This window comes from Microtus oregoni, unplaced genomic scaffold, assembly GCF_018167655.1.
Source record: "Microtus oregoni isolate MIOR12 unplaced genomic scaffold, Mior012 000040F_ref0000088, whole genome shotgun sequence".
In the NCBI taxonomy this organism is placed as follows: domain Eukaryota; kingdom Metazoa; phylum Chordata; class Mammalia; order Rodentia; family Cricetidae; genus Microtus; species Microtus oregoni.
In genome coordinates this window covers 10,487,053-10,511,539 of record NW_024543207.1, presented here as the reverse complement: position 1 = coordinate 10,511,539, position 24,487 = coordinate 10,487,053, and the positions used below count along the sequence as shown (strand labels likewise).

General features: G+C 39.1%; 1 non-coding gene across 1 annotated transcript; it reads left to right on the top strand.

Moving 5' to 3' along the window:
• Positions 1-682: 682 nt before the first annotated feature.
• Positions 683-849, top strand: LOC121433748. Its single transcript, XR_005972361.1, has one exon. It is a non-coding gene; the product is annotated as a U1 spliceosomal RNA (small nuclear RNA).
• Positions 850-24,487: the final 23,638 nt, after the last annotated feature.

Sequence of the window (24,487 nt, the reverse complement as noted above, 5' to 3'; positions counted from 1 at the left end):
GAAATAAGAGATAAGAGGCATTACAATAAGGTAACTACAATTTGACACCAGATTTAATGCCCTAAGATCAGTGAGTGCAAGGACCTCTGATTCAAGCTGAGCTCTCTCTTCTTCCCATATCTTCTCAGAATTCACTGAAGAGACCATTTAGTAACAAAGCCATATTTCTAAGTGACGAATCGCAATGGGAGGGAAAAAATGGACCTTGTTCAGAGCATAAGTCCTGTTCTTTATTTCTTGAATTTTATATTTGAGTCACATTTTTTTTTTCTGTACAAGGGGTAGCCCTGAGTGAAACTACAAACGGCATTGCTTAGAACAGGGGCCCAGACAGGCAGTTTACACTGGTTCCAAGCCAGGTCTTTTGTGTTTCAGGAAATAGTGATGGCTGTAGATGTGGAAGTATAGTTTATTTTCCACAGAGAACTGCATTCATCTACAACTCCACTGGGGGACATAAGTCTTGGGCTTCTACGTTTCTTTGTCATTTGAGAGCAGATATGGGCACCTCTGGTTTGGACTACCTTAAAAGGCACTTGTGTGGTGAACAGCCTTGTGGGAAGAGAAGTGGTCCTCTAGAGATTCACGTGTGGCTCTCATTACTGCCAGGATAAGATAGAATAACTGTCTCCCTCCGAGGAATGATTATTGATTCTTACTGTCCATTAGAATGTATTTGGAGCTACTGATCTGGCAGGGGAATACCACGGTCAAATAAGTGGTTTTCACAGGGTCAGGTTTATCCACAGGATTCTGGGTATGTAGAACCTTGCAATTTACACAAACGTGGGAAACTCAAATGCATAATTTGAAGCATTATGTATGGGACTGCATTCACACTTTCTCTTAGAAGAAAGAGTAAATGAAAGGAAGGAAGATTTGTGTTCCCTCAGCTCCTGATACATCCCTCTGGTGTAACAAACCTCATGCTGTTTTCTGTTGCACACCAGGAGTCTTGATTCTCAAAAAATACTGGTTACTTTAGAACCTTGTTTTTTACTATAATATAAAAAGCATCCTTTATTCTGGCTAGCTGATAGTTCCAACTGCATATCATGCTGTCTTTCTTTTTCACAGGAAGTGTCAAAATGATGGCAAAAATAACTGAAAAGAGCTATTGTAATGGAACCAGAGGGGTGGCACCAAGATATGTAATAAGTGGATCCATTTCTACATGGTTTGTTAAGCTCTATAATGCTGTAAGTCCAACAGAAAGAAAGGACAGACACAGCATCCTCAGAGAAGTCTATTTCAAATGTAGACGGGTTATTTTATTCTTAGAAGTATACGGTAACTCAAGCAGGAGAGTGTCAAGAGAACTGATTTGAGATATGGAAAATAATCAGGATGATTAATGAAAACAAAGTCATGATTGACAACTGTTTTCCTAACATCTTAGCCAGGTGCAAGTATGATAATCCAAAACATCTTCACCTCTGCAAGTATAGACTCAGGTAGAATGTGAACAAATGCAACTAAATTTTGTAGAAAAACAGGATTCAAAAATCTTACTAGCCCACCAATGTAAATCCATCATGGAGTTAAAATTAGAAAGTACAGTTTATATGGTTGATCTTAGTCGTATACCGCCAGTTATCTCTCGGGTGACTCATATTCATGCAAAAATGTGAAGTGTAATCTCTGTCAGAGAAGTAGTGCTGTAGGGAAACAAACAGCATGGAGGATTATCCATCAGCACATATTTTCATATATTTTAATAAATAATCTTCCAACACAGATGAAATTCTGAGGAAGAGTACTTTTAAAAAGGAACTTAAAAGTTTAGATTTAATACTTGCACATAGAACAGATAATTCAAATGAAAGACACTGTCCTCTTCTACACCGTACCAAAAAAAAAAAAGAAAGAAAGAAAGAAAATAAAAGGAACTCAAGATGATCAAATCAGACAGCATTGAGAAAAGACAATTTGAGACAAAGGAAAAAATATCCAAAATACAGGAGCAGAAGTAAACGTAAGAAACAGAGTAATTGGAATGAAACATTAGGGAAGTCAGAGATAAACACTCAACTGGAGCATCGATAGAACCGATCTCAAAGACAGCAGTATGTCATCACTAATGAGGGGAAGAAAGTTCCAATGGAAGGAAATTTAAGGCTATGAATAAGACTCAAGTATTCATAGTGAAAGGGCACTACATGCAATAGCAGTAAGGAATAGAAAGATTGTCACTTAGATATTTCTTGGTAATAGTTGAGACAACAGTAACAAAAGAGAAGAATCTAAAGTTCTCTGTAGAGAAGAAACCACCCAAAAGAGTGCCTGGTTGTTGTTTTCATTTGTTTCCTTTTTTTTTTATTGAGCTCAACATTTTTCTCTGATCCCCTCCCTACCTCTCCCTCCCCTTCAACCCTTATTTGTTTCTTATCAACTTAGCACAACCTATCTGAGAAGAGGGACCCACAGTCGAAAAAAATTACTTTTTCCATTAGATTGATCTAGCTATAGTGAAGTCTGTGGGACATTTCCTTCATTAGTTATTTGTAGGGGAGGGCCTGTCTGACTATGGCTGGTGCCATGCCTGGGCAGGTGGTCCTGGGTTGTATAAGAAAGCAAGTTGAGCAAACCAGGAGGAGCAAGACAGAAAAATACTATATTTTTAGAAATTCAAACATTTAAGGACACAGTTTACAAACTCAAAGTAAGAAAAAGTTCCAGATATTAACAGAAATAAAAAACTAAAAGGTCGTAAAAGAGCTAAATATGGGATTCTAAGAATAGCTAAGTTAACTGAAAGGTGCAAAGGAAATAAATGACTTCGGGACTCTGCAGCCTTCCTAGGAGATGCTTTTCAGCTATTGAGTAGAGCAGATGAGTTCTTGGAAGATGCTGTTAGGATTCGAGGGCAACAGCATCACCGGAGATGTCATTACAAGAAACATGTGTCCTGTCTTTCAACTACAGAAAATACACTTAACTACAAATTGGAAAAATGTCAGGCAGGAGAGATGATTCTGTTGATAATGTGTCAGAAAAGAAGCAGAGTTTTGCTCACCAGAACCCACATCAGTGTTTGGTAGGTGTGTTAACCAGTCTTAGGAAGGCAGAGACAGGGAATCCCTGGAGCGAGCTATATACTGAGCATAGCTATCAAAAAGCTCCGTGTTTGAAAGATCCTACCTCAAGAAATAAGAACACTGTAGGTTCATCACATTTGGGTCTCTATATGAATGCAAACAGACACACACACATCTATGTGTGTGCATCTTTACACGTAAGTGTGTTGACACACATGCAAACATGAATATGCATCCCACACACACAACAAAGAGAAAAGGAGTAGAAATAGAAATGCCAACGTTAAATTGTATGTAGAATGTCTTGAGTAACAGTGGAGAACAAAACAGAAGTTTTGTTATATTTGCTTGGGAGGACATAATGTGAGGATTAATAAAAAACAAACATAACTCTGCCTTTCCTTACTTTACCAGGAATATGTGTATTGTGATAAGGGATAAATTCTAGATCTGCTCAGTTCATTCCTCTTAGGTTGATTTCACAGTTTGTTATATGCAGAAAAGAATCCCGGTTTCTTCCCATCCCAATCCAAGGCATCCATGACATATTTCAGGGAAAGGTACACATGTAAATAACCCGCGAAAGCCAGTTCCATTTGAGAGATATCCTAGTATGGTGTGTGAAATAGAAAGAACACAGCAGAGGAGATGAAGCATAGTTTAACAAACTTCAATGTCACATTTGTAGAGAGGGGCAGGGGAGACTAAGTTTATGACTCCAAACATCTGAAAAGAGACCATGATGATTGCTCAAAAATGAGTTGCTGGTTGGTTTCTTATTATTTGTTTTGGTTTTGCTTTTCAAGACAGGGGTTTTCTGTGTAGTCTTGGCTGTCCTGAAACTCACTTTGTAGACCAGAATGGCCTCAAACTTATTCATCTGCCTCTGAAAGGCCTGTGTCACCCCCTCCTGGTGCCCTGCTGTTGGTTGACTGAAGTTTAGAATATTGGGGAGAATTATTTTGATCATTGTAGGGCTTTTTGTGTTTCCTTTCGACACTTGGAACAATACAATTTTTACTAATATCTATATTTAGAGAGAGATTTTTCTTCTACAACTTAATTTTATTATACAGCTTTGCTATAATTAATGTGTTATAATCTCATTAATGGTTCAAATATCATGAAGCTTCAAGTAGTTAAATATCATTGAAAGATGCTATGGCTGCCTAAGATAGAGAAATTGAGAAGCCTAATTTATAATGAATTATAAATTAATTTGTTCAGAAACGTGAGTACTTAGCCAATCTGAGTGCAACTCCATGTCTGACTCAAAAGCCAGATCTTTCAGGAGGGCAAAGAGGGAGAGAGAGAGAGAGAGAGAGAGAGAGAGAGAGAGAGAGAGAATATGCATCCATCATTTTGTCATGATTGATAATCAAGGGAATAAATTTTGTATTAATTTCCTAAGTCATGAGTCATGATACCACATGATGAAGAAAAGTCTTGGAGAAACAAGGGTTTAGTATTTTCAACATTTGCAGGGCAAACATTTTCTTTTTCCAGAATAGCAAAATGGGGGAGATAACTTCACACATATAAAATGATGGCTGTGTTGGGCATCCTTACCAAGGGAAAAATATTTTTGTCATATTTGTTTTCTCGTGATTTAAATATTTTATTTAATATTCGTATGCACGTATAAAGTGTTTGGGCCCAATCTACCCCCCATTCTTTCCCTGCCAATTCTACCCTTACCCTGTTTTACTCTCTCAATGTTATTTGTCCTTTCTCTTTCCCTCTTTCTCTAATTTAATACCAGCTTCATCCCCTTAGTGAAGCCTCTACCAGCTTGGGAAAAGGGTGATTTACTTGAGTAATGATATAATCTCAGGGTTCACATCCCTGAAAAAAAATCTGTGTATCTCTGTAAAGATTCAGCCACACAACATGACTGACACTTCCAGGTCCAGCGCCATGTATTTACAGACAAGACTTCAGGCAGCAATGCCTAATGGCCCCAGGAATCTTAAGGGACCCGCATGACCCACAAGTGCGGCAAGGTTGCATCATCTACCTATGATGCAGCTGCATGAGCCCTTGCACGCATGCATGAGCTCTGTCATCTGCATATGATTCAGTCACATCATCCCCCAATGCATGTGTGCTTGGCAGCCTTTAAAAGATGGATGTGCAGTCTTCAATCCATCTCTCTGCACAGTGACTTCCCCAGGCCTGTATAAGCCCCCTCTAATAAACTCCTAAGTGGGTTTGTTGGGTGCTCCGTGTTTCCTTCTCACTTGCACCAGGTAATTTCAATCCCTGTGATAGTCTGAATGATAAATATCCCCCTTCCAAAGGCCTACAATATTTGGCTCATTTGAACACTTGATTCACCTTGGTAGTGCTGCTAATGAGGTGTGGTCTTGCTGGAAGAGGGCTTTGAGAGGTTATAGCCCGATCTCAGTTCACTTTGTCTGTTTCATTCTTGCACTTGAAGGTGTGAGCTCTTAGCTTCTCATTCCTGCCATCATGCCCGTTGTTTGATGCCCTGCTTCCACAGCATGATGGATTCTTATCCCTCTAGATCCATAAGCAAAATAATCTCTTCCATTTATAAGTTGCTTTTGGATTGGAGTTTTATCACAGAAACATAAAATTAATTAACATATGCCCTCTCTTAATATCCAACACTTTCAATTAAAAAACAATCCTCCTCTAATCTTAATACAAAAGTAATTCAAATAAAACATGAACTCATCACAAGAATGTATTCTTTCTGAATAAGAATAGTAACTCTTAGCATAGCTATGTGGTATAGAGACTACTATGAAATTAGTCTCTAAATAGGAGTAGTGAAGATGCAATAATACACACTCTACTATTTATGAATGAGAACACATACATTATTATTTGGGTTTCTTTATTTTTCTTTTCAATTAATTTTCTCATTTCATGGCAAGTTAATTTTAGGCATCCAGGTAGCATATTTAAATTCACATTTTCAAGTGTCAAAATGTGTAATTGAGTTTGACCTCTTGGCAATGACCTATTCTGTAAGAGCAGAAGTTATGAAATTGCATGCAATATTCTAAAATTATTATGTCTGATGGTTTTAATATTCTCATACCTAGACTTAAATGTGTGGAAAAAGAAAAGAAGTAAAATAAATCACTCTGTTGTGGGATTAAGTAAGCATTAGAGTCCTGAGTTTGGAAACGTTCTTGTTGAGATATAAAGGTTTGTTATCTAGACTCTCTGATGCTATGGATTGTTGGTTAGTTATCCCATACATTACTCCTAATTACCACCTATGAGTGAATAAATATCATGCTTGTCTTTCTGGATCTGAATTACCTCACTCAGAATGATTTTTTCTAGTTCCATCCATTTGCCTGCAAATTTTATGAGGCCATCATTTTCTACAGCTGAGTAGTACTCCATGGATTTCTCTGGGAAGGGGAAGTAGAAAAAATTTCCTAAAGTTTAAACTGGGGGTCACGGGGAGAGCCTTCATTGGGATGAGTGAGTGCAGTGGCAGCCGGGAACAGGGAACTCAGACGTTCCTCAACCCTCCTACACTTACTGGTCATCCTGCAGGGGCTATACTGCCCGATACCTCCTCTGTCTTCCTATCCCATCCAGCTTACATCCAGAACCCCCCCCCCCAGTCTCCCTCCCTCCCCTCTTTGGCGGAATAGCTTCTCCCAGCTCAGCCTGCTCAGGTGCTGGGACCGGACCCGAATTGGGAGGGCAAAAGGGAGGGCGGTAGTTCCTTTGTCTCAAAAGCCTGCCTGCAGCAAGCAGGGTGGGCCCTTTGGGAGCTACCCAAGCAGCACGGAGATCTGATCTGGACACCAGGAGAACCATCACTGGGGAGTGACATCACTGGGAAGGTACATCAGTGGGCAAGAAGACCTGATCCTGTAAAAGAAGATCCATAGGGGAGCATTCGGAGGAAGAGATGGGCAGGTGCCAATGCAAGATTCACGCAACAATCTGAAAAACAACATGAAACCACCAGAAGCCAGCGAACTCACAATAGGAGGACATGAACACCTTAATCAAGAAGAAGTAGAGAAAACTGACTTTATGAAAGTGATAGAGGCCCTTAAACAGCATATAAAAAACGCCTTATAGAAATGGATGAGAAGTATAACAGAAAGTTCGAGGAACTGAGTAAATCAGTGAATGATACCCTAGGAAACCAAGGAAAAACAATCAAGCAGATAATGGAAACAGTTCAAGACTTGAAAACTGAAATGGAGGCAAGGAAGAAAACACAAACAGAGGGCCGGCAGGATATGGAAAATCTAGGTAAACGAATAGAGACTACAAAAACAAGCATAACCAGCAGAATACAAGAGATAGAAGAAAGAATCTCAGATTCTGAAGATAACGTAGAGAAAATAAACGCACTGATCAAAGAAAACAGCAAGTTCAACAAACTCTCATCACAAAACATTCAGGAAATATGAGACACAATAAAAAGACCAAATCTAAGAGTAATTGGAGTAGAAGAAGGAGAAGAAGTGCAGCTCAACGGTTCAGAAAATATACTTAATAAAATTATAGAAGAAAATTTTCCCAACCTGAAGAAAGATGTACCTATGAAGGTTCAAGAAGCATACAGAACACCGAATAGGCTGGATTAAAAAAAAAATCCCCTCGCCATATAATAATCAAAACACAAAACATACAGAATAAAGAAAGAATATTAAGAGCTACAAAGGAAAAAGGCCAAGTTACTTATAAAGGTAAACCTATCAGACTTACACCTGACTTCTCTATGGAAACCATGAAAGCCAGAAGGTCCTGGATAGATGTACTGTAAAAACTGAGAGACCACGGATGCAAGCCCAGATTACTATACCCAGCCAAGCTTTCGTTCACTATAAATGGAGAAAACAAAATTTTCCAGGATAAAAACAAATTTAAACAATACGTAACCACAAATCCAGCCTTACAGAAAATAATAGAAGGAAAATTACTAACCAAGGAGTCCAACAATGACCACAATAACTCAGACATCTAGAGACCCTTCATCAGCACAACTCAAAGAAGGGAAACACACAAACCCTACTACTAAAAAAGTGACCGGAGTTAACAACCACTGGTCATTAATATCACTTAATATCAATGGGCTCAACTCACCTATAAAAAGGCACAGGCTAAGAGATTGGATAAGAAAACAAGATCCAACATTCTGCTGTTTACAAGAAACACACCTCAACCACAAAGACAGGCACCTACTCAGAGTAAAGGGCTGGGAAAAGGCTTATCAAGCACATGGACCTAAGAAACAAGCAGGTGTGGCCATACTAATTTCTAACAAAGTTGACTTCAATCTTAAATCAATCAGAAGAGATGGAGAGGGACATTTTATACTCATAACAGGAACAATTCATCAGGATGAAGTCTCAATCCTGAATATCTATGCCCCTAATATAAAAGCACCCATGTACGTAAAAGAAACATTACTAAAACTCAAGGCAGCCATCAAACCAGACACACCAATAGTAGGAGACTTCAACACTCCTCTCTCACCAATGGACAGGTCAATCAGACAGAAACCTAACAGAGAAATTAGAAAATTAATGGAGGTAATGAAGCAAATGAACTTAACAGACATCTATGGATTATTACACCCAAAGAGGAAAGAATATACCTTCTTCTCTGCAGCTCATGGAACCTTCTCGAAAATTGACCACATACTCGGTAGCAAAGCTAACTTACACAGTTACAAAAAAATATTAGTAACCACCTGTTTCTTATCAGATCACCATGGATTAAAGTTAGAATTCAACAACAATGCTACCCCCAGAAAGCCTACAAACTCATGGAAACTGAACAGTCAACTACTGAACCATACCTGGATTAAGGAAGAAATAAAGAAAGAAATTAAAGTCTTCCTTGAATTCAATGAAAATAAAGAAACAACATACTCGAACTTATGGGACACTATGAAAGCAGTCCTAAGAGGAAAATTCATAGCACTAAGTGCTCACTTAAAGAAAACAGAGAAAGCACATATTGGAGACATAACAGCCCACCTGAAATCTCTTGAAAAAAAAAAGAAGCAGACTCACCTAGGAGGAGTAGAAGACTGGAAATAATCAAACTGAGGGCTGAAGTCAACAAAATAGAAACACAGAAAACAACCCAAAGAATCAATGAAACAAAAAGCTGGTTCCTGGAGAAAATCAACAAGATTGATAAACCCCTATCCAAACTATTCAAATGGCAGAGAGAGAATTTGCAAATTAATAAGATCAGAAATGAAAAGGGGAACATAACCACAGACACAGAGGAAATTCAGAGAATCATTAGATCTTACTACAAAAGCCTGTATGCCACAAAACTGGAAAATGTAAAGGAAATGGACACATTTTTAGATAAATACCATATACCAAAGTTAAACCAGGACCAGGAGAACAATCTAAATAGACCTGTTAGTCACGAAGAATTAGAAGCTGTTAACAAAAATATCCCTACCAAAAAAACCCAGGACCAGATGGCTTCAATGCGGAATTCTACCAGAATTTCCAAGAAGAGCTAATACCTATACTCTTTAATGTATTCCACAATATAGAAACAGAAGAGTCATTACCAAATTCCTTTTATGAAGCTACAGTTACTCTAATACCAAAACCACACAAAGACTCAACCAAGAAAGAGAATTACAGGCCAATCTCACTCATGAACATCGACACAAAAATCCTCAACAAAATACTGTCAAACCGAATCCAAGAACACACCCGAAAAATTATCCATAATGATCAAGTAGGCTTCATCCCAGAGATGCAGGGCTGGTTCAAAATATGAAAATCTATCAATGTAATCCATCATATAAATAAACTGAAAGAAAAAAAAAACCATATGATCATTTCATTAGATGCTGAAAAGGCATTTGACAAAATTCAACATCTCTTTATGATAAAAGTATTGGAGCGATTAGGGATACAAGGGTAATACCTACATATAAAAAAAGCAATATACAGCAAGCTGACAGCTGACATCAAATTAAACGGAGAGAAACTCAATGCCATCCTCTAAACTCAGGAACACAACAAGGCTGTCCACTCTCACCATACCTCTTCAATATAGTGCTTGATGTTCTAGCAATAGCAATAAGACAACATAATGGGATCAAGGGGATTCAAATTGGAAAGGAAGAAGTTAAACTTTCGTTATTTGCAGATGATATGATAGTGTACATAAGTGACCCCCAAAACTCCACCAAAGAACTTTTACAGCTGATAAACAGCTTTAGTAATGTGGCAGGATACAAGATCAACTCCAAAAAATCAGTCGCCCTCTTATACACAAAAGATATGGAAGCAGAAAGGGAAATCAGAGAAGCTTCACCTTTCACGATAGCCACAAACAGCATAAAATATCTTGGGGTAAATCTAACCAAGGGAAGTGAAAGATCTATTTGACAAGAACTTTAAGGCATTGAAGAAAGAAATTGAAGAGGATACCAGAAAATGGATGGACCTCCCTTGCTCTTGGATTGGGAGGATCAACACAGTAATAATGGCAATTCTACCAAAGGCAATTTATAGATTCAATGCAATCCCCATCAAGATCCCATCAAAATTCTTCACAGATCTTGAGAGGACAATAATCAACTTTATATGGAAAAACAAAAAACCCAGGATAGCCAAAACAATCCTATACAATAAAGGATCTTCTGGAGGCATTACCATCCCTGACTTCAAACTCTATTACAGAGCTACAGTAATGAAAACAGTGTGGTACTGGCACAAAAACAGAGAAGTCGACCAATGGAATCATATAGAAGACCTGAATTTTAAACCACAAACCTATGATCAAATCATTTTCGATAAAGGAGCTAAAAGTATACAATGGAAAAAAGAAAGCATCTTAAACAAATGGTGCTGGCACAACTGGATGTCAACCTGTAGAAGAATGAAAATAGACCCATATCTATCACCATGCACAAAACATAAGTCCAAATGGATTAAAGACCTCAATATCAGCCCGAATACACTGAACGTGATAGAGGAGAAAGTGGGAAGTACCCTACAACAGATGGGCACAGGAGATCGCTTCCTATGTGTAACCCCAGCAGCACAGACATTAAGGGCAACATTGAATAAATGGGACCTACTAAAACTGAGAAGCTTCTGTAAAGCAAAGGACATTGTCACTAAGACAAAAAGGCAACCTACTGACTGGAAGAAGATCTTCACCAACCCCGCAACAGACAAAGGTCTGATCTCCAAAATATATAGAGAACTCAAGAAACTAGACTTTAAAATGCTAATTAACCCAATTAAAAAATGGGGCACTGAACTGAACAGAGCATTCTCAACAGAAGAAGTTCAAATGACCAAAACACACTTAAGGTCATGCTCAACCTCCTTAGCAATCAGGGAAATGCAAATCAAAAAAACTCTGAGATATCATCTTACACCTGTCAGAATGGCTAAAGTCAAAAACACCAAGGATACTCAAGTCCAAATGGATTAAAGACCTCAATATCAGTCTGAACACACTAAACCTGATAGAATAGAAAGTGGGAAGTACTCTACAACACATGGGCACAGGAGAACACTTCTTACATACAACCCCAGCAGCACAGACATTAAGGACCTCATTGAATAAATGGGACCTCCTGAGACTGAGAAGCTTCTGTAAAGCAAAGGACACTGTCGCTAAGACACAAAGGCAACCCACTAACTGGGAGAAGATCTTCACCAACCCAGCAACTGACAAAGGTCTGATCTCCAAAATATATAAAGAACTCAAGAAACTAGACTGTAAAAGGCTAACCAACCCAATTATAAAATGGGGCATTGAGCTGAACAGAGAATTCTCAACAGAAGAACTTCAAATGGCCAAAAGACACTTAAGGTCATGCTCAACTTCCTTAGCGATCAGGGAAATGCAAATCAAGACAATTTTGAGATACCATCTTACCCCTGTCAGAATGGCGAAAATCAAAAACACCAATGATAGCCTTTGTTGGAGAGGTTGTGGAGAAAGGGGTACACTCATCCATTGCTGGTGGGAATGCAAACTTGTGCAACCACTTTGGAAAGCAGTGTGGCGGTTTCTCAGGAAATTCGGGATCAACTTACCCCTGGAACCCGCAATACCACTCTTGGGAATATACCCAAGAGAGGCCTTATCATACAACAAAAGTATATGCTCTACTATGTTCATAGCAGCATTGTTTGTCATAGCCAGAACCTGAAAACAACCTAGATGCCCTTCAATGGAAGAATGGATGAAGAAAGTATGGAATATATACATATTAGAGTATTACTCAGCAGTAAGAAACAAGGACTTCTTGAATTTTGCATACAAATGGATGGAAATAGAAAACACTATCCTGAGTGAGGTAAGCCAGACACAAAAAGAGGAACATGGGATGTACTCACTCATATTTGGTTTCTAGCCATAAACCAAGGACATTGAGCCTATAATTAGTGATCCTAGAGAAGCTAAATAAGGAGAACCCAAAGAAAAACATATAGGCATCCTCCTTCAGCAAGCGATGAAAGGAGACAGAGACAGAGACCCACATTGGAGCACAGGACTGAATTCTCAAGGTCCAAATCAGGAGCAGAGGGAGAGAGAGCACGAGCAAGGAACTCAGGACCATGAGGGGTGCACCCACACACTGAGACAATGGGGATGTTCTACTGGGAACTCACCAAGACCAGCTGTCCTGGGTCTGGAAAAGCCTGGGATAAAACCGGACTCTCTGAACATAACAGACAATGAGGACTACTGAGAACTCAAGAACAATGGCACTGGGTTTCTGATCCTACTGCACGTACTGGCTTTGTGGGATCCTAGGCAGTTTGGATGCTCAACTTACTAGACCTGGATGGAGGTGGAGGGTTCCTTGGACTTCCCACAGGGCAGGGAACCCTGATTGCTTTTCGGGCTGAGGGGGGGGACTTAATTAGGGGAGGGGGAGGGAAATGGGAGGCGGTGGCTGGGAAGAGACAGAAATCTTTAATAAATAAATAAATTAAAAAAAAAACACCAAGGATAGCCTTTGCTGGAGAGACTGTGGTGGATGGGGTACCCTCATCCATTGCTGGTGGGAATGCAATCTTGTGCAACCACTGTGGAAATCAGCATTTCGGTTTCTCAGGAAATTCGGGATCAACCTACCCCTGGACCCAGCAATACCACTGTTGGGAATATACCCAAGAGATGCCCTATCATATGACAAGAGCATTTGTTCATCTATGTTCATAGCAGTATTATTTGTAATAGCCAGAACCTGGAAACAACCTAGATGCCCTTCAATGGAAGAATGGATGAAGAAAGTATGGAATATATACACATTAGAGTACTATGCTGCGGTAAAAAACAATGACTTCTCGAATTTTGCATGCAAATGGATGGAAATAGAAAACACTATCCTGAGTGAGCTATCTCAGACCCAAAAAGATGAACATGGGATGTACTCACTCATAATTGGTGTCTAGCCATAAATAAGGGTCACGGAGTCTACAATTGGTGAACCTAAAGAAGTAAATAAGAAGGTGAACCCAGGGAAAAAACATATAGTTATTCTCTTGGCTATGGGAAGTAGACAAAATTGCCGGGGAGAAAATTGGGATCTTGGGGGTGGGGTGGGTTGGGGGTAAGGGGAGATGGGGAGAGAAAAGTGAGAAGGGGAGGAGGGGAGGACTTGGGGAAACAGGAGGATTATGATAAAAGAAGGTTGGATAGGGGAGCACTGAAGCACAATTCTTAGTTAAAAGAGCCACCTTAGGGTTGGCAAGAGACTTGAACCTAGAGTGGCTCCCAGGAGCCCATGGTGATGTCCCCAGTTATTCCCTTGGGCAGCTGAGGATAGGGAACCTGAAATGACCCTATCCTATAGCAATACTGACGAATATCTTGCATATCACCATAGAACCTTCATCTGGTGATGGATGGAGATAGAGACAGAGACCCACACTGGAGCACTGGACTGAGCTCCCAAGGTCCCAATGAGGAGCGGAAGGAGGGAGAAGATGAGCAAGGAAGTCAGGACCACGAGGGGTGCACCCACCCACTGAGACAATGGGGCTGATCTATTAGGAGCTCACCAAGGCCAGCTAGACTGTGACTGAAAAAGCATGAGATAAAACCGGACTCTCTGAAAATGGCGAACAATGAGGGCTGATGAGAAGCCAAGGACAATGGCACGGGGTTTTGACCCTACTTCATGTTCTGGCTTTGTGGGAGCCTAGCCAGTTTGGATGTTCACCTTCCTAGACATGGACGGAGGGGGGAGAACCTTGGACTTTCCACAGGGCAGGGAACCCTGATTGCTCTATGGACTGGAGAGGGAGGGGGAGAGGAGTTCGGGGGAGGGGGAGAAGGGTGGGAGGAGAGGGAGGGAAATGGGAGGCTGGGAGGAGGCGGATACTTTTTTCCTTTTTTCAATAAAAAAAAAACAAAAAATAAAAAAAAGTTTAAACTGGGGATAGGGGTTGAGGGAATGGAGGGATGGGAACTAGAGGGAGCAGCCTCGGCAGGCTGGGTGCCTGGGGCAGGTTGTAGGCAGGCTGGAGGGGAGAGTAACAAAAGAGACATCTTGATGAGTCGGGGCCATTTTTTGGTTTAGGTGGCAACCTGGTGCATGGGAAACCCCCAGGAACTCCCAGGGATGACCTTAACTAAGACTCCTAGAAGCAGTGGAGAGAGTACCTAAACTGACCATCTACTGTAAACAGATTAGAGAGTACCCTAATTTCTCAAGAGATACTCAGTAATACTACTTTTGCATATATATCCAAAAGGATGCTCAATTGTGCCACAAGGACATCTGCTGGTATGTAAAATAGATAGAAAAAATGTTATTTAAATAAAAATTAAAAATAAAACAGATACATTCCTGGGGCAGGGCACTTTGTACAGGACGGTAGATTTTGTGGAATAATGAAAAGCTCCTGACATCTTCAGTGACTCCTTGAAAATTCTTCTCCCTGGAGATTGCTAATTTTGAAATGAAGAAAATCTCCTCCACAGTGGGCTATTACCACCGGCAGTTTGAATAGCAATTCACATTTAAATAGCTGTTTCCTTGCCTCTCGCCCCTTGCCAGCTGCGTGATCCTGAACCACTAATGCGCACCCAGGAAAGAGCCTGACATTATAAGATCATGACACTAATGCACTTTGAATGCCATGTCTGATTTGAATGTAAGCTAGCTAAAAGTCTTGCAGGAGATGGTAGCTAGCGCATGAGAGCAGCTCCTGTTAACGTTTAGAGTAGCCATGGCTCCTTTCAGATATGTCATTTCTCAGATTTTTTTCCAGAACACCGATTTCCCAGTCCATAAAAGGCAGTGAATGCTATGTTGGTGTTATCTTATTTTAAACACATAGCATGCTGTTTTTTAAACCATTTTGACCTTGACCTGTTAGAACCGTAGGACTTTGTTCTGAAGTTATAATTGGTCGGTCGTTGGCTTTGATGATTTATAAGCTTGAGTTCATGGAGAACTTACAACAGTCTATCCTACTTGCAATATTTAGGCAAGCAGACTCTAATGTATGAACTAAATCCTATTTATTGGTTTGAATTACGAAAGATTGGTTTAGATAAGTTAGCAATCAAAGGAGTGCTAGCAACCTCTAGTATCTTAACCTGTAGAAATTGACTAGGTTTATAATTAACTAACTCCGAGGACCATTTTTATTTATTCTCTATATTTTAGTTGTTTTTATTAAATTAAAAATAGTTTTAAATCCAAATATATTTTAATCATACTTCTCCTACCCCAAATTCTTCCAGATTCTCACCTCTTCTCTATCTACCCAACTTTAAGTTCTTTCTCAAAAGAGCAAATCAAAAACCCAACACAACATACAATATTACCTGAAAAGCAAAGCACTGGGATTTATTTCCATTTTCACCTGCTTCTTTTTTAGATGTACTTTTTTTTTCTTCAAAAAAAAATCACATTTAAGGTTTTATATTTTATAAATGTCATCCCCTGGTCAGTAGGCATTTCTTTGTACCATGCAGTTTTTATTTTTTTAAATATAACGCCTATGCCTTGGGGAAAAAAAAGCAAAGCAACCAAATAAAAGTGTGCACAAGGACACACACAGACACACCACAATCACAGCAGACAAAAAAATACAAAATAAAATAAAACATGTGGAGTCCAATATTTGGTTGTCAACTAGTCCTGAACATGAGATCTGCCCTGAAGTCATTATAAAAATCATTCTTTGTCCATTCTCTTTCCTAAAATTCAATAGCAGTTTAGAACCCCAAGGAAGAGTAATGAAAACGTGTACTTGTGCCTTCACCAAGTTGTCGTTATTTTACAATTTCCCTTTTGGAACTTATAAAAGTAAAGAACTGAAAAAGAAAAATCGCTTTTGGTTTTTAAACTCATAGTGTTTTCTTCTAACATCCCATCTTTCATTACCTGCATGTAGCAAACCAGCTTGTTTCTAATTGGAGTTCGCCATGCCATGGGTTCTAATTCCAATTCTTCTGGTATTAACCTTGTTGCCAGTCCTTTTGATTTGGCTAACTTCTTATTTCCAAACTAGCTGTGATGTTGGTTTGATATTGTTGACATTGCTTTATACATTTATGACTCTTTTACTGATTTTTGTAAGCTATATGGCTGTTTTCTTTCTATGATGATATTCTTTGTAGAAAATGTTGGTCTCATTTAACATATGACAGTTATAAAAAATAAGGGAAGCATGATTAATAAAAACTCAGGGTTAGAAATTATTATTCAACCTGAAGATCCAAAAAGTAGAACAACCAGCCACTGGCTTTTACCTTGACCTCAATCCAAAATAGAGATGCTGCCTCCAGGAATCTCAGGAGACTGCACCTGAGAGCTGTCTTCCCCCATTTTAAATTTCTTTCTAGGGCTGAGATTGAAGGTGTGCAGCACTGTCATTAAAGGAATGTCCCACCCGGTTTCTATGACAACTAGTGTGGCTAACAAGGATTAAAGGTGTGTGTCATTACAGCTACTGAGATTTAAGGTGCCATTGTGGCTACTGGTATAAAAGGTATGTGTTATCATAATCTGGTCTGTAAGGCTGACCAGTGGGACTGTTTTACTCTCAGATTTTCAGGCAGTCATTATTTATTAAAAAACATTTGAAATGCCACTACAATAAGGATTCAAAAAATCTAGGTATTTCTGAAAGATAATTCAATAATAACTTGTATTTAAACAAACATAAATATGTTGTTTTTAAGTAGCCATAAAAGAATGAGAGTATATAAAGACCCACAAATACAGACACATATGTGTTACATAGATTTTGGTATAGATAAAGATATATGTTTATGTCAAAGTGTCTAACTAGTTTTTTTTACAGTATTTGTTGAATTTGACTTATCTTACCACTAAAAGTTCATAGATTTCAAATGAAGATCTTATTCACTTCTAACACACCATCAGCATTCTATAGGTTTCCAATGTTTCAAAACCCACCCACATCCTTGCTCCTCTTTTCTTCCCATATTTAAGGATTTTCCTCTACCCATTTCAGTTAGAAAGGCAGTATAGTATGCTAGTTCAATAGCTCTTTCTCCGGAAAACACTGCTGTTTGGCAATAATAGAATAAGGAGATAATTAGAAGCCATTTCGAATTTGCAGGTGAAAGTAGATCTGTAGTAATAAGGGCGGCAGGGCTGAGTCCCCAGCCCCCCAGGCGCCCCCACGGCTAGCTTATGCCCGAAATAACAACACACAAACTGTATTCATTTAAACACTGCTTGGCCCATTCTCTTCTAGGCTAATTCTCACATATTAATTTAGCCCATTTCTAATCATCTGTGTATGGCACCCCAAGGTGCGCTTACCAGGAAGATTCTAGCCTATGTCCATCCTGGGTCGGAGCTTCATCCCAGGAGCGGGGCATGGCGTCTCTCTTAGGCGTCTGCTCCAGAGAGGAGAGCTGTCGAGACTCTGAGCTCACTTCCTCTTCCTCCCAGCGTTCTGTTCTGTTTACTCCTCCCACCTATCCTCTAACCAATAAAATGGGCCAGGGCAGTTCCTTTATTAGCCAATGACCTTCCTCCATCATCGATCTCTATCCCAGAGTTCTTTTTCTGGTGAGTTTAATTAACCATCCTTTATCTGGCCATTTAGAAAGTATGTACCAGTGTTACAAAGATTGCTCAGTGGATAAGGCCTTTGTCTTGCAAGTGTGAAGACTTAAGCTCCAATCCCCAGAATAGATATGAAATCCAGATGTGACGGCACTTATCTCTCACTTCAGTGCTACTACAGTGAGGTAGGAGGTGTTAACAGGACTGTGCTTGGGAGCTTGTTGGTCAGTTAGCATGGCATACCAAGCTTGGCAAACAGAAAGGGACCCTTCTTCCACAAGAAAAGTGGAAGTGGGGAAACCATATTCAAGATTATCCTTTGACCTTCACATGCATACCATAGATCATCCTTTATGTTCACATAATATCTACATTGAAAATGAAAGAAAAAAAAAGAGAAAAGTGTATGCTGGTCAAATAGCTCTTTCCTTTCATAAGCCTTCTTATTTGGCTAACCTCTTATATCCAAACTAGCTAAGATACAAATTGATAACATGAGTGGGGGTACTGCTATGATAGACTTGAAAATAGGTTTTTAGAATTGTGATGGCATTTGAAGTTTGACCTGAAAGAACTCACTGAGTGGTGGGAGGAAAAGGATGTTGGGAACGCTGCATTCAACAGAGATTTAGCTTGTGAAGTTTCAGAAGGAAACAAACATTTTTCCAGAACCATTTCTGTGGTATTTTGAATTAAGAATTTGTAATTTTTTGCCATCTAGGTTTGAAGAATCAACTGTTATTAGAAAGAGATGAGAACCACAGAAGTAAAAACGTAGGTCTGCTGGGGTATGGAATGGTGATAATAAGCTGGGGCTGAAGAATCAGCTGGGGTTAAGCAGAGATCAGCATCTTGGATGTCAAATATTTTGGGGAATGTTTCTGCAAGATTAGACAAAAAAGTTGATCTCTAGAGGAGGCTAAGAGTGAACCTTGTGTTGGAAACCTAGCTTAGCAATGTATATATGTCTCTCAGGTGAAACTGGTTTTGATGGCATGGGTAAGTTCTGGAGAGCAGATAAGGAATGCTTCTTCTGTGAAGCCAGAAGAAACAATTGGTGGGAGCCTAGCTTTGGTAGAAGTAACAGCCTGGATTAAAGAGAAAATGGAGAGAAGTTGAGGCTTGGCATCACTGGGCAGGGTCAGAGTCCCTGAAGATAGTCCCAAAGAAGAAAGCTATTGTAAAAGGTACAGTTCAGTGACAGTAAGATACCCCAGTATTTTAAAGATGCCAATTCCATGAGACGACCAACAATGCTAAGAACAGCTGCAGAGTGAAGCCAGTCTGAGTGTGGGATGTAAGCTGTGTGTCCTGTGGATGACAGAGCTGGGAGAATGGTGTTGCCAATGTCCTTCAGAGTCCAGAGGATCATGAAACTATCAGTCAGCAGAGAGTGGGAGATTCATGGGCATTAATTAAAACAGCAGCAGTCCTTATAGCAGAATGAAAATCGGAGTTCTTGGAAAGAGCCCCTTCTGATAAAGGTGGGTGAGGTGAACTCTGAGTAGAAATTATAGAGTTTTTAGAGGTACATCTTTGTGTGATGTTTGAATTTTTTAATTACAATAAATTACAGGTAAAAGTAATCATAGGCAACATTGTCCTTTGGGGCAGGTGAAATGGCTTAGTGGGTAAACGTGCTTGCTCTTTCTGTAAAAGCCTGAAGACCTGAGTTCATCCTTGGAATCTGACAAATGTGAAGAGAGAAACCAACTCCACAAAGTTCCCTGATATCCATATCCATACCACTACACACTCAAGTTCTGCATCACACGCACACACATACACATACACGCACGTACATACAGACACATAGCAATATAAAATAAATTTTTAAAAATTACCTTTAGGACATTGATTGCTATACAATTTACATTCATTTTTTTCTTTCCTTTACACATAACTAGTGTAAAAAGATATTTATATTTAGACTCCAATATCTAAAGTTCCATCCCAAGCTTTTCCTACATGTCTTTCTACCACAGAGGCTTATGAGGGGTGCTGGGATATGCCATGCTGTTTTTGTTGGAAATCAAGTGGTCTGGGCTTGTTTCATATCATGACTAAGACTGTCATTAGTCAAAATCAGAAGCAATACATAGAGTCTAACCCAAATGTAAGTGGTAAATTTAGAGTTTGTTGTGTCTCTGAATGGGGTCCAGCACACATAGTTCATTACTTTCAGCCTTCAACATAAAGAATTGGCAGCAAGACTGGTGTATTTCCTGATATTAAACAGATAGATCTGGGCATAAGTGGTACTCAAATTTTTTAAATGTAAAATTAAATGAAGTAATCATAAGGTATAAATAATTAAAAGAATCAAAAAATTTGAATGGATTTTTAAAAAACAAATTTGTTTCTACACATTTAATCATCTAAAGACTTGCAAGCAAGACCAAACTGTGAGCATATGCAGGCCACTCACTGTTGAACATTGGTGCGTGACATCTCTTGATGTCCACCTTCTGTCCTGTCCTCACTGATCTGGCCTTGTCAGCATTTTTCATGGCAAGAGATTTTTGCTAAGAATGCCCTCGCTTTGAATAGGGGAATATTTTCACTTGACTTCTCGGGTGCCTCTGGCTGAAATGGAGCCAGAGGGAACGCTTGCAGGTAGACCAGAAGGAAAGAGTTTCTGCTCAGCTGGATAGAGCTGCTGAACAGACTGCCAATCAATACAGCAGCAGATGCATGGCCAGCTTGTCCCCACATGCTACTCCCACTCAGGAGGGATTTCATTGACTTTACATGGAAGAGGCCTTTATGGTTTCTCCTGTGGCTTCGACTTGTATTTCTGGCCAGGGGCAAAGTCTAACAAAGGAAAAAGGGCAGAGTATTATATTTCACAAGGGATAGCCTTGTGCTTTACAAATTGAAAAATGCAGAGAAAGAGGGCCTGGTTCCAATGGGATTAGTACCCCATCCGCTCTCACCACAGTGAGGCCTTTTGTTGTTTTGTTTTTTCCTTTAATAATATTGTGGAGAGAAAACAATAAATGCCTAATGTGTAAAGAAGAGAAAAAAACAAAAATAAATAAATGTAAAACTATGCGAACATTAATTCTACTTTATAAAAGCTCACAATATCTTCTTTTATTTTCTTAAAGGGATTGCAGGGCTTAAAGATAGTAGGGTGTTGTTGCTGTTGTTTTGTGAAATTTTATGAACTCAGGGAGGCAAAGAGAGACTGTGAGTGCACTCAGCTGTCTTCCAAGATTTTTTCAGACGTCACAACCAGGTTTCAGTTAGAGAAAAAGAGGGAGTGATCAAGATCCAGGGCTATTCAGAGTAATCCTGTGTCAGGCAAAGGTTTTCCTCCTATTCATTACTCCTCCAAATCTACTACGTGGGGGAAAGGGTAGCCAATAAACCCCACAGAGATGAAAAAAATGCACCAAGTCCATCGAAGGGACTTGAATTTTGCCAGTTCATTCTGAACATGTGTGCAGATTTAATGCTAATTGAAAGGTCACCTGAATTTACAAACATATTTGTATTCTTTTAAAGCCTAACAATTTTCTATAGTGTAAATGAGAATGTGAGTACCAATTTTCCTATGATCCTCTTAGAAAAGTACAAACTGTGAGACCTTGCTATAACACATCAAAATGCTTTTCTAAAGTGATCATTTAAATAGAGCTAATAAAGAACTGATTCATGAACGTGTCAGTGAAGGACACTGGTTAGAAATGCGTTTACTGACTTCATTTGGACAACAGTGAAAGTCAATATAGGCTAACAAGGAACAGTTGTTCTCTATTAAATTAAAAACAATAAAGCACTGCCTTAAACAAAGGCAAAAAGTACATCAAAGAAGCTGAAATCATATAATTCTCTGAGTGCTTATAGTAAGGTTGGGTGTTTTGGACTAGTTACAAACTGGTTTGAAAACTCAAAATATATACTTCAAAAGTAAGCACCTCTCTGTTCATTAAGAAGATCTAAAGATGTTGAAAAAAGAGCGGCGGGGCTGTGTCCCCAGCACCCCAGCCGCCCACATGCTTATGCCCCGAAATAATTACACAGAAACTGTATTCTTTTAAACACCGCTTGGCCCATTTCTTTCTAGCCTCTTCTAGGCTAGCTCTCGCACCTGGACTAGCCCATTTCTAATAATCTATGTAGCCCAAGAGTTGGCTTACCAGGAATGATCTTAGCCTGCATCTGCCTGGACTGGGAGAATCATGGCGACTCCCTGACTCAGTTTCTTTCTCCCAGCATTCCGTTGTGTTTACTCCACCCACCTAAGGGTGGGCCTATCAAATGGGCCTAGCAGTTTCTTTATTGCTTAACCAATGAAATCAACAGATTGATATATGACACTCCCCCATCATAAAGAGACCAACTGAAAGAAAGGATGTCAAAGTGAGCATCACTTGTGTTGTAACCTTGAGTGTGGTCACCCCTTACAACATTGAATTAAGAGTAAAGACCAAGTGGGGATTCCATTCCATTGCCATCTGAATGTAACTATTCCCCTGGCCTTCTATTGTCAATGTTTGGTCCTCAGCTGACAGAGTGGTTTTGGAAAACTGCTAAAAAGATGAGCTTTGGTGACTGCTGGAACATGGAGGTCACTCAGTGGGCCTTTGAATGTTGCACTTGTTTAGGATTCGGGCTGACTGTAAGACCCTACACCTGATGCTTCACCTCTAGGCTCTCATGGCCACTGGTGAACACTGCTCCTCTATGGTGTCCCCACTACAATAAGCCAGAAGCCAAATTTTTCCTCACTTAATTTGATTCTGTCAGTTTTGTTACAGAGATGAGAGAAATAATAAATACAAGCTCCCACCCCTGAGGAGGCTGAGTGTATTAGATCTTGGCCTTTGTCCTGTGAGAAAGCAGAGTTGCAATGTTTATCAGCAGGAAAAGAACTATAGCAAAACCATGATACATTCAGAATGCCCTAATAGTATAAAATTTAATAGAAAAACTTTATAAAAATTGATTAGAGAACTATAAGGACCAATACCAATAGCATCATATGCATACAGGTTTACCACTATTAATTAAGGTAATTAAAATTAGAATCTTAACGTTTAATTTGACATAAACAGGGGAATGTGGAAATTTTGTGTTGTAGTCTGACGCTCAGTGAAGTTAGATGTTGGTTCCAGAGGTGGGGTTTGCAATCAGGTGGTCAGAACAGATCAGAGAGTTTCCCAAAACTTGAGAAAGAGAGGCCTCCCACGAAGAGGAGTGGGGGCACAAGGTGACAGGGTCTGATTGAGGAGGAAACAGACACAGACTGTGTGCATTGGGCTCGTTGTGTTTGTCTCAGGTTCTAATCCTTTTATTTTGTCCCTGACTTTATTTTTATAATTAGTGATCAAAGAAACCACAATAAATAAATAAATAAAACCACAGTGAAATACCGTTATGTGTTTGTGAGATAAAGAAAAAAACAAATGAAAATACTAAATATTCAGAAGAGTTTGTATTAAGAATCTTAACTGATAACATGAATAAATGTTGACATGAAAGTGTTGATAATGATTTAAAGCTCAGCATTCCTTCTGACTCAATGGACACTTTAGACAGAGAGTAGTGCAGACCGCAGCATTTCTTTACAGATTACGCATGCATACAGTAACAGAGTTACTCCAACTGAGACTATCTGTGGTCTGGAAAGAAGTCAAATGTTGAGATAATTGATTAGAAAAGCGAATGTGTTCAAACACAAGGAGCCTATACATTTCCTGAAGTCTCTTATGGATAAGAGCTTGTCTCTTGTTCATACCATTCTTTTTCTTTCTATTGACTACAAAGAAAACAAACATGATCAGTATGTTTGAGAAGTGACATTTATGGTATTTGTATTAAATTCTGTATGGAAACTCTACCAAGAGAAGGTGCAGCTTTTGATCTTATTATTATTATTAGAATCAGAGATCACTTTATTTTGGCATTACCTAGTCTAGAACAGTGGTGTTTTATTCTATTAATCACTGATTCTTTTTGATGAAAATTGCTACTCTGATTCTTAGACAAATGAATCACCAAAAATTAGAAAAAAATATTCACTATTCTTGGATGGAAAATTTCAGCTTTTTATTTCAAGAATAGTCAACGAATTTACAGTCTTATATTTTGGATTATATCTATTTTTTTTCTATATTTTCTTAGTGTCAAGATTTGATTTCATATTAGTTATACTTCATGGACATTAACTAAATGATAATTATAAGCAAATGATTAGGATATGAGGTCTTCCATGATAGCTCTGAGTTCAAAGAATTATATTGTTTTATAGGATGTTGAATAATTTCCCTTTACAGTCCTTTGAATTATAATCTAATTCATCTAATTATAATCAATTCTTCAGTTTTTCATTAATTTTTGGAGTGTTGCTTCTAAAGTACTATTTGAATATTGGCACAGGAGATTCTTCCTGGAAAATTTGAATAAATGTCTGCAG